The sequence below is a fragment of the Wyeomyia smithii genome, chromosome 3, assembly GCF_029784165.1.
Source record: "Wyeomyia smithii strain HCP4-BCI-WySm-NY-G18 chromosome 3, ASM2978416v1, whole genome shotgun sequence".
Classification (NCBI taxonomy): Eukaryota; Metazoa; Arthropoda; class Insecta; order Diptera; family Culicidae; genus Wyeomyia; species Wyeomyia smithii.
The window spans coordinates 55,600,710-55,613,959 of NC_073696.1; the positions used below are offsets into that span (position 1 = coordinate 55,600,710).

At 35.5% G+C, this 13,250-nt stretch overlaps 1 protein-coding gene across 4 annotated transcripts in view; it reads right to left on the minus strand.

Moving 5' to 3' along the window:
• LOC129729740 (uncharacterized) overlaps window positions 1–12,892 on the minus strand; it is a 199,268-nt gene extending 186,376 nt beyond the window's left edge. The window contains exons 1-2 of one of the 4 annotated variants that reach the window (XM_055688541.1): window positions 12,719–12,892; window positions 11,356–11,685 (exon numbers count right to left, since the gene is read on the minus strand). The gene's annotated coding sequence lies outside the window, so the exon portion shown is untranslated. Of the gene's footprint in view, window positions 1–11,355; window positions 11,686–11,967 lie in introns of all 4 variants that reach the window. The other 3 variants (XM_055688539.1, XM_055688538.1, XM_055688537.1) reach the window with 3 other exon arrangements.
• Between the last annotated feature and the right edge of the window lie 358 nt (window positions 12,893–13,250).

Here is a 13,250-nt window from a genome sequence, read left to right on the forward strand (position 1 = left end):
CACCCCGTAACCAACTCTACCCTATTCGAAGAAATTTATTCAACAGAGATTGGTCTTGTAATCGCCATGAGACGGCTAACAAACAATGGGTTTGTATGGCACAATCTCACCCCCACTGGCACAATCTCACCTCGGCTTACGGTAAGCATTTGGTAGTCATGTTTTTGCGACGACAGATCCTGGATATATTTTAATATATGATTCCTTATTGCTTTTTACAACAATTTTTTTTTTATAGGGGGGGGGGGGGAGTTTGTAATGATTTATTTATGTACTAAAACATCTATTCAGAATTAGTATTGTGTGTTCTGCCACAAATGGTTACATTTCAACACTATTATATATATATATATATATATATATATATATATATATATATATATATATATATATATATATATATATATATATATATATATATATATATATATATATATATATATATATATATATATATATATATATATATATATGTACGCTTTATAGTATTATTGAATGTTATTAGCTTTCGCAGTTAAAATAATGTAATTGCAGGAAAATTATTACTAAAACTAAAACCTTATTCAAAACCTTTCTGGAAGCTTACGAAGGTTCTTAGAAAACCTTCGAAGCCCATTCCAGTCCTTAAAGATGGTGATTGCATTTTTCTAACGAATGAACAAAAATCTCAAAAACTTGCTCAGCAGTTTGAGAGTGTTCATAACTCCAATTTGAACGTAGTAAGTCCTATTGAAAATGAAGTAAACCTAAAGTATGATCAGATCACCACCCAAGAATTTCTTTCTGAAGAGGTATTGGAAACAAACTTGAATGAGGTGCGAACTATTCTCAAAAAATTCAAAAACATGAAAGCACCAGGAGATGATGGGACTTTCTATATCCTCATCAAAAGACTTCCCGAAAACTCTTTAAATTTCTTGGTAAAAATTTTTAACAGATGTTTTGCACTAGCACATTTTCCTACGAAATGGAAAAATGCCAAAGTCACTCCAATTTTAAAACCCGAAAAGAATCCAGCTGAAGCATCAAGTTATCGACCAATTAGTTTACTTTCCTCTATTAGCAAACTTTTTGAAAGAATAATTCTTAATAGAATGATAACACATATTAATGAGAACTCAATTTTTGCAAATGAGCAGTTTGGCTTTCGCCACGGGCATTCCAATACTCTTCAGTTACTTAGAGTAACAAATATGATTCGAACTAATAAATCTGAGGGCTATTCGACTGGAGCAGCTCTTCTAGACATAGAAAAGGCATTCGACAGTGTTTGGCATAAAGGTTTAATAGCTAAAATGGCAAATATCAGTTTTCCGCTTTACCTCACAAAAATGATACAAAGTTATTTAACTGACCGCACTCTTCAGGTTAACTATCAAAATGGTAAATCTAATAGATTGCCTGTTAGAGCTGGTGTGCCTCAGGGGAGTATCTTGGGCCCAATCTTATATAACATTTTTACTTCTGATCTTCCTGATTTACCATCAGGTTGTGAAAAATCTCTGTTTTGTGACGATACAAGCATTTCAGCAAAAGGAAAAACCCTTCGTGTTATATGCAGTCGGCTACAAAAAAGTTTAGATATATTTTCTTCATACTTACGAAAATGGAAGATTTCCCCTAATGCTTCTAAAACACAGTTAATTATTTTTCCTCATAAGCCAAGAGTTTCGTTTCTCAAACCCATCCATAACCACGTTATTAGGATGAACAGTGTGGTCTTAAATTGGTCTGATCAAGTTAAATACTTAGGGCTAATTTATGATAAGAATCTTACTTTCAAGGAGCACATTGAAAATATCCAGTCAAAGTGCAATAAGTATATCAAATGTTTATATCCTCTTATCAACAGGAATTCTAGACTTTGTCTCGAGAATAAACTGTTAATTAACAAACAAATATTTAGGCCAGCAATGTTATATGCAGTTCCCATCTGGACAAGTTGTTGTGCAACCAGAAAGAAGACACTTCAAAGGATTCAGAATAAACTTTTGAAAATGATTTTGAACCGTCCTCCCTGGTTTAGCACGAACGAGCTACATAGGCTCACTAATGTAGAAACATTAGAAAATATGTCAAGCCAAATTATCAACGAATTCCGACAAAAATCGTTGCAATCCTCAATTGCAACGATTAGCTCACTTTATAGTCAGTAAGATAGTTTTAAGTTTATTTTAAGTTTCGTTTTATTCCTTTTTTTTTCTTTTTCTTGACAAAATGGTTTAATAATTTTCCTGCAATTACATTATTTTAACTGCGAAAGCTAATAACATTCAATAATACTATAAAGCGTACATATATATATATATATATATATATATATATATATATATATATATATATATATATATATATATATATATATAGCGTGTTTCGGGAAGTCCTTTGATGAGGATATAGAAAGTCCCATCATCTCCTGGTGCTTTCATGTTTTTGAATTTTTTGAGAATAGTTCGCACCTCATTCAAGTTTGTTTCCAATACCTCTTCAGAAAGAAATTCTTGGGTGGTGATCTGATCATACTTTAGGTTTACTTCATTTTCAATAGGACTTACTACGTTCAAATTGGAGTTATGAACACTCTCAAACTGCTGAGCAAGTTTTTGAGATTTTTGTTCATTCGTTAGAAAAATGCAATCACCATCTTTAAGGACTGGAATGGGCTTCGAAGGTTTTCTAAGAACCTTCGTAAGCTTCCAGAAAGGTTTTGAATAAGGTTTTAGTTGTTCAACTTCTCTCATGAAATTCTCATTTCGCAAGAGAGTGAATCTATGTTTAATTTCCTTTTGTAATTCTTGAAAAATAATTTCCAAAGCAGGATCACGAGATCTTTGGTATTGACGTCTCCGAATGTTCTTCAAACGTATAAAAAGTTGAAGTTCACTGTCAATAATTGGTGCATTAAATTTCACTCTTGCCTTAGGAACTGATAAATTCCGGGCATTGAGTATTAAGCTGCTAAAATTTTCTAATGCTCAATGTCAGCACTATTTTGTAAAATAATATCATCATTCAAATTTTCCTCGATCGTAGAACGATATCTATCCCAATTAGTCTTGTGATAATTTAACACAGATCTAGTGGGATTTAAAATAGTTTCATGGGAAATAGAAAATGTTATGGGAAGATGATCAGAATCAAAGTCAGCATGAGTTAAAAAGTCACTGCATGAATGACTTTGATTTGTTAGTACCAAATCAATTGTAGATGGATTCCTAATAGAAGAATAACATGTAGGACCATTTGGAAATAAAACTGAATAAAATCCAGCCGAGCAATCATTAAACAATATTTTCCCATTGGAATTGCTTTGAGCATTATTCCAAGATCGATGTTTCGCAATAAAATCACCGATGATTAAAAATTTAGATTTATTTCTTGTGTGTTTTTGCAAATCTCCCTTGAAATAATTTTTTCGCTCACCAGTGCATTGAAAAGGCAAATACACTGCGGCTATAAATAAAATGCCAACACTTGTTTCAATTTCAATTCCCATACTCTCGATAACTTTGGTTTCAAGATGGGGTAAAACACGATGTTTTATTCGACGGTGGATAACTATTGCAACTCCACCACCGGCAACATCAATTCTATCAAACCTATGAACCATGTAATTTGGGTTCTTTTTTAGTTTAATGTTTGGCTTTAAAAGCGTTTCAGTCACAACTGCAATATGCACATCGAGGACTGTTAAAAAATTGAAAAATTCATCTTCTTTCGCTTTTAAAGAGCGAGCATTCCAATTTAGAAAATTTACAGCATTATTTAAAATCATTGCTGAATTTCAATTTCATAACAATATTAGTTGTAAATTTTATACCTTCTTGAACAGCCTCGTACATCGAGTTACAGTTCAACAAAACGGACATTAGCTGCAGCATGGATTATTGTAGGTATTCAATCTTTTCGGGAGTTGGATTACCTAAATCAATACTGGCTGACTTTTCAGCACCAAACACGAATGGTTTGTTACTGTTTGAATTTGAAATATTACCTGAAAGGACACTGGCATATGAACAGCCTGTGAAATTTGTTATCTGAATTTAAATTATTACCTACAGACACACCTGCTAATGGAAGTGCTGGTGATGCCTGAACAGTACTGAAAGTCTTTTGATTACCCACATTGACAACAGGTTGTTTAGTATTCCTACGTTGTCTGGAAGCAATAATTTTTGACCTTACAGGACAATTAAAGAAATTAGATTTGTGATTTCCCCCACAATTTACACATTTGAAACTATTAGTGATCTCTTTCACGGGGCAGATATCTTTCGTGTGACTAGTGGCACCACAAATCATACATTTTGTAGCCATATGGCAGTTTCGAGTTCCATGACCATAGGCTTGACAATTCCGACATTGCGTAAGATTATGGATTCCTCCATGTCTCTTGAAGTTTTCCCACTTTATTCGCACGTTGAATAAAACACGTGCTTTTTCTAAACATTTCAAATTATGTACTTTGGTACGATCAAAATGTACTAAGTAATTTTCCTGGTGTATTCCAGTTTGAAAAATTTGGGCATTTGCCTTTCGTTTCATCAAAATTACTTGGTTGGGGGCAAAACCAAGTGATTCTGACAAACAATCTTTGATTTCATCAATAGTTTGATCATTTGAGAGACCTTTCAACACAGCCTTAAACGGTCTCTCGTTTTTGGCATCGAAAGAATAAAATTTATACATCTTTTCAGTCAAATACTGTAAAAGATGTTTATGGCCATCAAGAGATTCGGCCAAAATACGAATTCCGCCTTGGCGGCCAATTTGAAAATTAACTTTCACATTCGATAGAAATGATGAAAGTTCTGATCGAAATGCTTTGAAGTTTGCTACAAATACCACAATAGGTGGAACTTTAACCTTCTTCATAACGGCTTTGTGCTCAGTATGAGAAGTTTGGAATTCTAGATCCCCAACAGAAGAAAGAATATCATACCAGTTAGTCGAAATTTCAGTGTCACTTGGAGGAGATGCCTCACGTTTCCTTGATGCCACATCAAAGCGAGCTTTTTTATTTTTTCCAGGCATAACTGGACAACTTCACTACACTTTCACTTTACTATAGAATTTAAGTAGAAATATCCCAAACCAAATTTATTCACTAAACACTCATTAACGTTAAAAACAAATGTATTACTTTGCGTTTCAACAGGTAGTCTTTCAAAAAGATTGCCTGTTGAAAGCGAAAAACAAAATTTTAATATCTCTCGGTAGTCTAAGACTTTGCCTCGAGCTGTTGGTAAAATGCGACCGTACTGTAGGACAGTTCAAGTCGATCTCACTTTTTACAACTACTTATCGGTACTATCATGGGCACCGGCTTCATAGAAGTATTGGGAGGGCGAAAAACTTTGAAAAAATTTGATGAATCTGTTTCTAGAAATATATTGCCTAAAATTTTGCTTGCGATACATCTTGACGTGTGATGGCAGTTTTGATAGTAATTATCGTGGACCACAATTTTGCAAAATGGCGTGAGTGTTGTGAAGTTTAAAATTGAAAAATTAAACTATCAACAAAAAAAAACAGAGTCGTCAACTTTCAAGAATTATTGAGAGAGCAAAATGATACGTTGTCCCTAGGTAAAAATATTGGGGGGGGGGGCTTTAAGTGCCTTGCCCCATATAATTATAAACAACAAACAATGATTTTAAAAATGTCGGTTATTTCAGATTTTTTTTTTCAAATGAAGGTTTTTAGATAGACAATTTAGCTGCCCAAAAATCTTCAGAGCCACAGTGGAAACTCTTAAGGAAAAAAGCTTTTCTGACACAAACTTTTTCGTGTACTATGAACCCAACAGCAAAAAAATTGCAAAAATATACTTAATTAATTCATATCTCGATGGTTCCTCGGCGAATTTTTAACCTTTGGGTACCAATGAACTCGTAATGAGTTCTAGTTTATTGGAAACATATAAATCTAAAGGAAACAAGTTGTTAGAAAATTTCTACGCGTTGCAAGAATGCACATTTTGACACACACACTTATAAAATCCGAAACATTTCTGGTGTCTGTTGGTTTAGTCGAATTTCCTGGTAATTTTTGGAAACTAGAATACTTTTGAAGTAAAATAAAACCAGTTTCATCAAAATTGATTAATTTTTCGTGAAGTTCTGACTATAAAAAAATTGACAAAATTTTGCCTGTGTCAATCATTTGGACTACCCCCTGTATGTCAAATGCTGCGTTTACTTTGCATCTCGAAACTGGGAAAAAATAATTATGCCGCCCGTCATGCATGTTTGCTTTTCGAATACTATCCAATTTATTTCAGCAGTGCGCACCGCGGTGTACTTCTGTGTATTCTCACTAGAAACATTCACCACTCCTGCTCCGCTAAGTTATACTGTAATCAGCAAGAGCAGTAAACTACACAAAAAGAAGTAAAATGCGTAATGCAAAAAATTGCTACAGTGAAACTCTGACAGCTTTAAGGCACAACTTCCGGCAGTCCGATTGCAAAGCTCAAATTAGTTTTTAAACCTCTGCCGGGGATTCGTAATATATAAATCCTCGTACGTCCGGAGAAAATAATGAGCACCCATCTGTTGCTGCATTACTTTTGTTAAACAAATTCTATTTAATCCTAACCTACTGAAATCCCGAAAAACATTTCTTTTTGCCGAATTTTTTCCCAGTCCTTTTCTAGCCTTTTTATTCTTGGTTCACCAAGAGTTACCAAGAAAGTAAAACTTTATCACTACTCGTTTTGTTATTGCCTACTTATTTCGCTGCCATGCGGCTGTCGTTGTTTCTCCTACGCGAAAGATGTTTAGTATCAGTACTTTATTTCGGCGAGGTCAGCATAATATACTAAATCAGTCGGTGAGAATGGAATTTTGTCGGTGAGAATGGAATTTTGAGACTATACCTCGTTCTAAAAAACAGGCTGCTGTACGATTAAGCTGGAACTTCACATGGGGATTTTACAACAGGCTTACTGTGATTTCCCACACGCTCTGTTACATTAGCGAAGTTTATGCGATGGAGGATGAAGAAGCTACTTCATCGACTGCATGGCTTGAATTGGCTCATATCAAATAATTTCGATCTTAATTATGACATATCATCTATTTCACTAAGATGATTTTCACTGACTCGGATGACACTCAACATCAGTTTAAAGAGCGTGAGAGTGAAACTGATGTTGTATCATTTTCATTTCGCACTGTCGAAACTTCGCAACACTGCATGCTTGCGTGTTTCACGGTAAGCGGTATCGCTAATGATAGCGGGAAAACACTTAATCTTTCACGTTTTTTCCTATTTTCCTTCTGCAATATTATCCCGCACTCATATCCCTACTATAACGCAATTCGTATTGAGAGTAATAGCGAATTTCTTTATTACACGGGGTTAGTGCCAACTTTCGGGTGGAATAAAAAAACGATCTCGATCTACGATCTGAAGCCTTACGTTGGTGTGCGTGAGACCATGTGCAATGTAAACATAAATAAGGTAATCCACAAGACAGTTGCGATCAGCTGATTTCAGTCTGTTTTCAATTTATGACAGCTTTACGTATATTCGATCGGTCGCAACTTGGATGCAACTCGGATCCAGCAGCGTGAAAAACAAATGTTATCCGATCGGTAGCTCTTGTATTGCGGATGCCAATCCTAAATACAACAATAACAAATCATTTTTGATATTATTGCCGACATTAAAAGATTTCTGTTTTGGTCGTGTTTTGGTTTTGCAGCTTGAAAAACAGCAACAATAACAAACGCATCCGTATATTTTTCCACTACGTCGATGACAAAATTCGCCACCCGACTCCTGCTTGTTTTCGATGGCTTACTGAAAATTCTGATTAAAGCACTTTCGAACTCGGAATCGAAATCGGAATCCAAATCTAAATCCGATTCCATTAATTCCATAACAAATACCTTTGCTGCAGCAATTATTTCTCTCTGCGTTCCATGATTTCACTGCACAGACGACAACACATTTTTCTTTTGTTTTCGTGTTTTGACCGTTTTGACAGATACGATGTAATAGTATTGGTGAACCCACTCGCAAAACTGACAAAAATCACAGTGCGAACCTGTCTGTTTTGCAGGCGCTTCCAGGTCAAAACTGGGTCAATATCGAGCGAATAAAGTAGGGTTTTGACAGCAGTTAGTGCGCTTTCAGGTCAAAACGAGGTGAGCTGGTGGAATAAAGAAATTCGCTATAAGTGACGTGAGCGCGTCAAAGCACTGTTTTTCTAACTCCGCTTTGCTACATGTCAGGTTACTCTCTTTCAACCTGTCTCTCCCTACAATATTCTCAAAATTCACTTTTATCATAAAGTGTTTTCAACGTAAAACAGTGTTGGAAACGAAAAAGTTTTTGTTGAAAACACTATCCTTTTTTTCATATTAGTGCAAACTTTGACTCGTTCAGAAGAGTTTTAGGCCATTAAATTAGTATTTTAATTATTTTTCCAAAATAGGTTTCTAGTTATTTTGGAAAAAAATTGATTTGGCCTATTTCTGTTTATATCTCTTTTTGTTTTTGAATTTTTTTTTTTTCGGTGTCGGGTCTAAAATTCAATTTTCCCAATGTTTTTTAATGAAAGCTCAAACATTTCTCTAACAGTCATCCCCCACCCCCTTGCCTTGGCTTTGATAACCTTGGACATAAAAAGAATTCGAAATTTGTATCGGCCTAGTTTCCTATGATAAGTCATTTGTTTATTCGTCCTTGTCCGATATTTTTCATGCTCGATTATTATCGCGATTTAATAATTTCTCATTGCAGTGATAGTCCTAATAACAAATAAATTTATTTACGAAATTTTCTGTGTACCGAGGGTCGGGATGAGATAACAATCCCATTGTTTATCAGCCATCGCATATTGGTTTATCGAAGTTTTGTAGCGCTGTTTTGGTTGTATTAAGCGCAATAAAACTTTGGTAAAGCCAATATTGTTACCCCTAGCAACCACAAGACAAATCTTTCTTGAACAAGTTTCCTCGAATACTTAATCAGTGACCTAGTCTTCTGACCCGGAAAAGATAATTGACAAGTCACGGATTGGATGACTCAATTTAACCCACTGACACAATGACACTTCGGCTTGCCGTACAATAACCTATTGATGAGAAGGCAATTGTTTTTAAATAGATTGTAATTGTATCTTTGACAAACTTGAACAACATATATTTTTCTATATTTACTTATTTGCTTTTTTGGTAATATTTAAAATAATTAGCCGCTAAGTAATTTAAAATTTTATTATTTTAGTGCCAAATAATGAGCAAAATATTTTTAGAGCCAAAGCTAGATAATAATTCTGTCCATTAAAAAAAAAAAGATAAATTAAAAAAAATATAACAAAAAAAAGTTTTTGGAAGCTTTTCCATTATTATTGTTTTACAATCCAGACACTATCATCTATCAATGTTAAGCTAAGATTGTGTATTTTTCGTAGAAAAAATCAGTTTTTAGAAAAGTTGGTTTTTTAAGGTAAATGTTTTGGAACAATATTTTCGAATTGTTTTCTTCAACGTTTTGTTTTTTATCTTGCGGTTTAGATTTTCTTGGAAGAAAAAAATACTGCCTATAACTGTGCCGAAGACCTTACACCAATCAAACTAACCGCTCTGATTTTAAAATTTTAAATTTTTGTTCAAAAAATTTTATTGTTTTAAGTAGAACTACTTCTCTCAGGAAACTCTGCTACATAGAGTTTAATTGTCAAGTCTTGTTGAGACGCAGATTTCTACCTCTGATAAGTCGTTCAATGCAGGCGTTCCCTAACACGGTCGACAGAATATTATACCTAGTTAACCGGGAATGCACTCGTTGGACAATATGAGAGCCAGCTTCTGTTCAAACCAATCGTTTTACTAATGAATGGTTGAAAGGGCGGTCCCAACTTAATATCAGCTGGTAGCAACAGTGGTAGCGGCAGCCGCAGTGACAGAGACACAGATGGGACACAGACAGCCCCATCACTTTGTTTTGGCAACAAAACAAGCTTCCTGGATCCTGGCAATCAAAATCTGCCGCCGTTTGTTTTTCAATGTAAAAACAATTTTCAACTGTGCTGTCAGAGTACATTAATTCCCACTGTCGGGGTAGTACAGTGATGCAGTCAGAACGATTTTCGATTTTAAATTGAATTTAATTTTTTTTTTTCAAGTTGGACAGATAAATGATTGAAAATTTAATATTTTCTCGTTTCGCGCTAGAACTAAAAGTGAGGTGTTATTTGAATATGCATGGACCCTGTCTGTTAAAACTTATTAGTGCCGCATTGTGTTTGTTTCATTCATGTGATGTATTTATATGTGTTAGTTGCAATTCGGTAGCGCTTTAGCTTCTAAATGGTCCCCGGTGGTTATGTAGTTAGCGATGTCGGTCGGCTAGGTCCCCACACGTTGTGATATCGGGTTCGACAGATTTTTAGAAAATACGATTTCTTATTTGCACTAGAATCACTTTTTACGTAGAAACCGCTCTTTTCAATCTAATTGATTACTTTTTAGGATTTATCCCAAGGATTGTCTAGGGTAAGAGTTGGAATCAGGTGGATTATTTTAATTTAACACTTAATCGAAATTGAAACCAAAAATGTGAATAGGTATGAAACATCTTCGGCAGTGATTTTCTTCGGCATGTTTTTGCATGAGACTGCTACAGAAAACCAGCCGAGGAAAACCACCACCGGAGACGTTCGATGCTTTAGTTCAAGTAACAAAAATATCAACGTAAATCTGCTCTAAGAAAAGTATAATTTTATTTGGGTTTTTTATAAGTTGCCATATCCAGGTTTGGACAATAATCATGATTCACAGGAAAGCGATGCAAAAACATTTCAGAAAAAGAGTGTTCACTCAATAAAAATCTCGACCAAACATAACCTAATGATTTAAAATTGAACAAAACTTTGAAATAAGGTGAAAGAAATCTAAAAACACGTGTTTTAATTTTCCGTAAATTAGAAAATTGGTTGCGATTGCATTTTCATTTTTCGCAGAACAGAAAATAAACAAAAATCGAAGAGACAATTTCGAGATATTGTTTAATGGAAAATGTTCAAGCTTTTTAACATGACCTGAAACTTACAAATTGATAAAACGTAAAAGCAGTGGCTCTTAAAAAATCATGTGTCAAAATTAATTTTTAGTACCATTTTGAATAAATTTTAAAAATAAAATATAATTTTTCAAATGATATGAATTTAAAAACCTTCAGGAAAGTTCTGTCTTCGCTACTATTTATACGAAAAATACACTTTTAATGTGAAGCAAAATAGACCAACTAAAAAGATTATCGGAAGTAGTTTCAAAGGTACATTCAATAAATTTAATTCAATAAATATAAATTTGACTGAAAAAAATCAACAAAACCTACCAAAATATCACCAGTAGCAAATTATTTGCCTGTACCGCCAAACTAACTATACTTAAGCAACACCTTCACAGTAATTCACTAGCAACTTTGGTATTTTTTGTCTCAAGCCAAGTCCTTTTGACACTTTCTTACACTGCTTCACTATTTCTCTTCAAATCTAGCACAATAATTCACCAGCGGGAACACATATGTTCCAGGATCTATAATATTCTTCTATTTTTTTTTTATTTTGGTAATAAAGTTCTGTCAAATATTTATTTACTAAAATCTTTTAATTTGTTTAATGTTTTATTCAGGGTCACTATCCTTGTTGTTAAGATAATTTCTTTCCTACAGATAGATAAAATACGTTAAGAGTATGAAAACACGACAGACTCGCCCCACTTTATTTTGTTTCCATTGTTCTCCTTTCGACGGATTAATGAACATCCACACTTGTATAATTGACTTTCAAAAACATGCTTGAAAGCTATCAATGATCGCGTTTAGTATTCTTCTAGGTTTTCCAACCAAAATTCTGTACAACCCTACTCACAAAAGATTCATCATTTTTGTGCTAGAGCTTGTTAACCGCATGTATATTTCTCATTCCAAACAAGCGCGAAACACTACCTTTTGGCGTATGTGTAGTTATAGCCTATTCATCCCGTATCACAATATTCTTTAGTAACCGATCTTGGCTTAACACATAAATACACACCAAACCTAGTTGTGGTTGTTGTTGTTGTTTTGTTTCTACTGCAGCGGCTGCTCTCTTCCGAAAAAGGCAACACTCGACCACAAACTAGTATTTCAATCCTATAGATCACTACACATCGTACGTACCCTCGATAACTTCAATGCTCTTTTTTCTACCCCAGCCACGCGCCCCCTCTCTCCCGCAGCACTTCTTCTAAACCAATACTATTCGCTTGCGCACGAGCCAGTTTCCAGTGCTTACCGTACAGAAAAAAGTCCACTACTCCACTGCTGAAAAGGTGCACTAATCCGAAGCCAAACATCCACAGCGATCTATCTGCTGGTAAAACAACACACAACCAGCCAGTTCTGCAATTGCTGCACAATGAAACGATCGATCGCGAGGCTATCTTTTCTGGAGATATGTGTATACTCCTAATAAGCCCTCAAACTTCAAGGCTTCAACTGCTTTGTTGCAATTTTGCGAACTGAAAAGCCCAACACAGAACGATTCACCGCACCACACATGCCGCTTCGGCCGGTCTGCTGGGTTTGCTAGAGCAGCAGAACTCACACCTCAGTACAAAACGGTCCCGTTCTAGATTTCACCCACCGACTGGCTGTACCACTGTAACTACTGTTCAATAGAATAGAAAAAAAATCACTCGGTCTCTTTTCTCGTTACCACAATTCTGTAGGCACACACAGAAAAAAAAACAACAAGAAACAGAAACTGCACTCTGTGAAAAGGTGCTACACAACCATCGAGCGATCACGACGGCACTTGCGAACCACTATTCCGAACTGACCGGTCGAACGTACCAAAATGGACTAACCGTACAGACCCGTTCGCGCGGTTGGACTTCTGCCGAGTCGAGTACCGACAGCAACCGACACGGCAAGAAAGCATGCATCAACCATTAAAAAGAGCTACACACTCACCTGGCGGCGAGAGCCATCCGTGCGAAACGGCTCTCAAACAACCAGCTGTTTTCCTTTGCTCGTGCATACTTACACGCTCCTCTGCCCACCCCCGGCCCGGACAGACAGCAGCGGTATAGCCGCAGCATAAACCTGCTCTACTGAAGAGCATAAGCAACATGATAAAAGCCAAACGAAACATAGACGGTCGCTCGCAACCGATTGGGATTATGGCATGAGTGGTTCGGTTTTATGGCATCCATCTGGGCAACTCACGCTCTCTAGCTTGTGAGTGA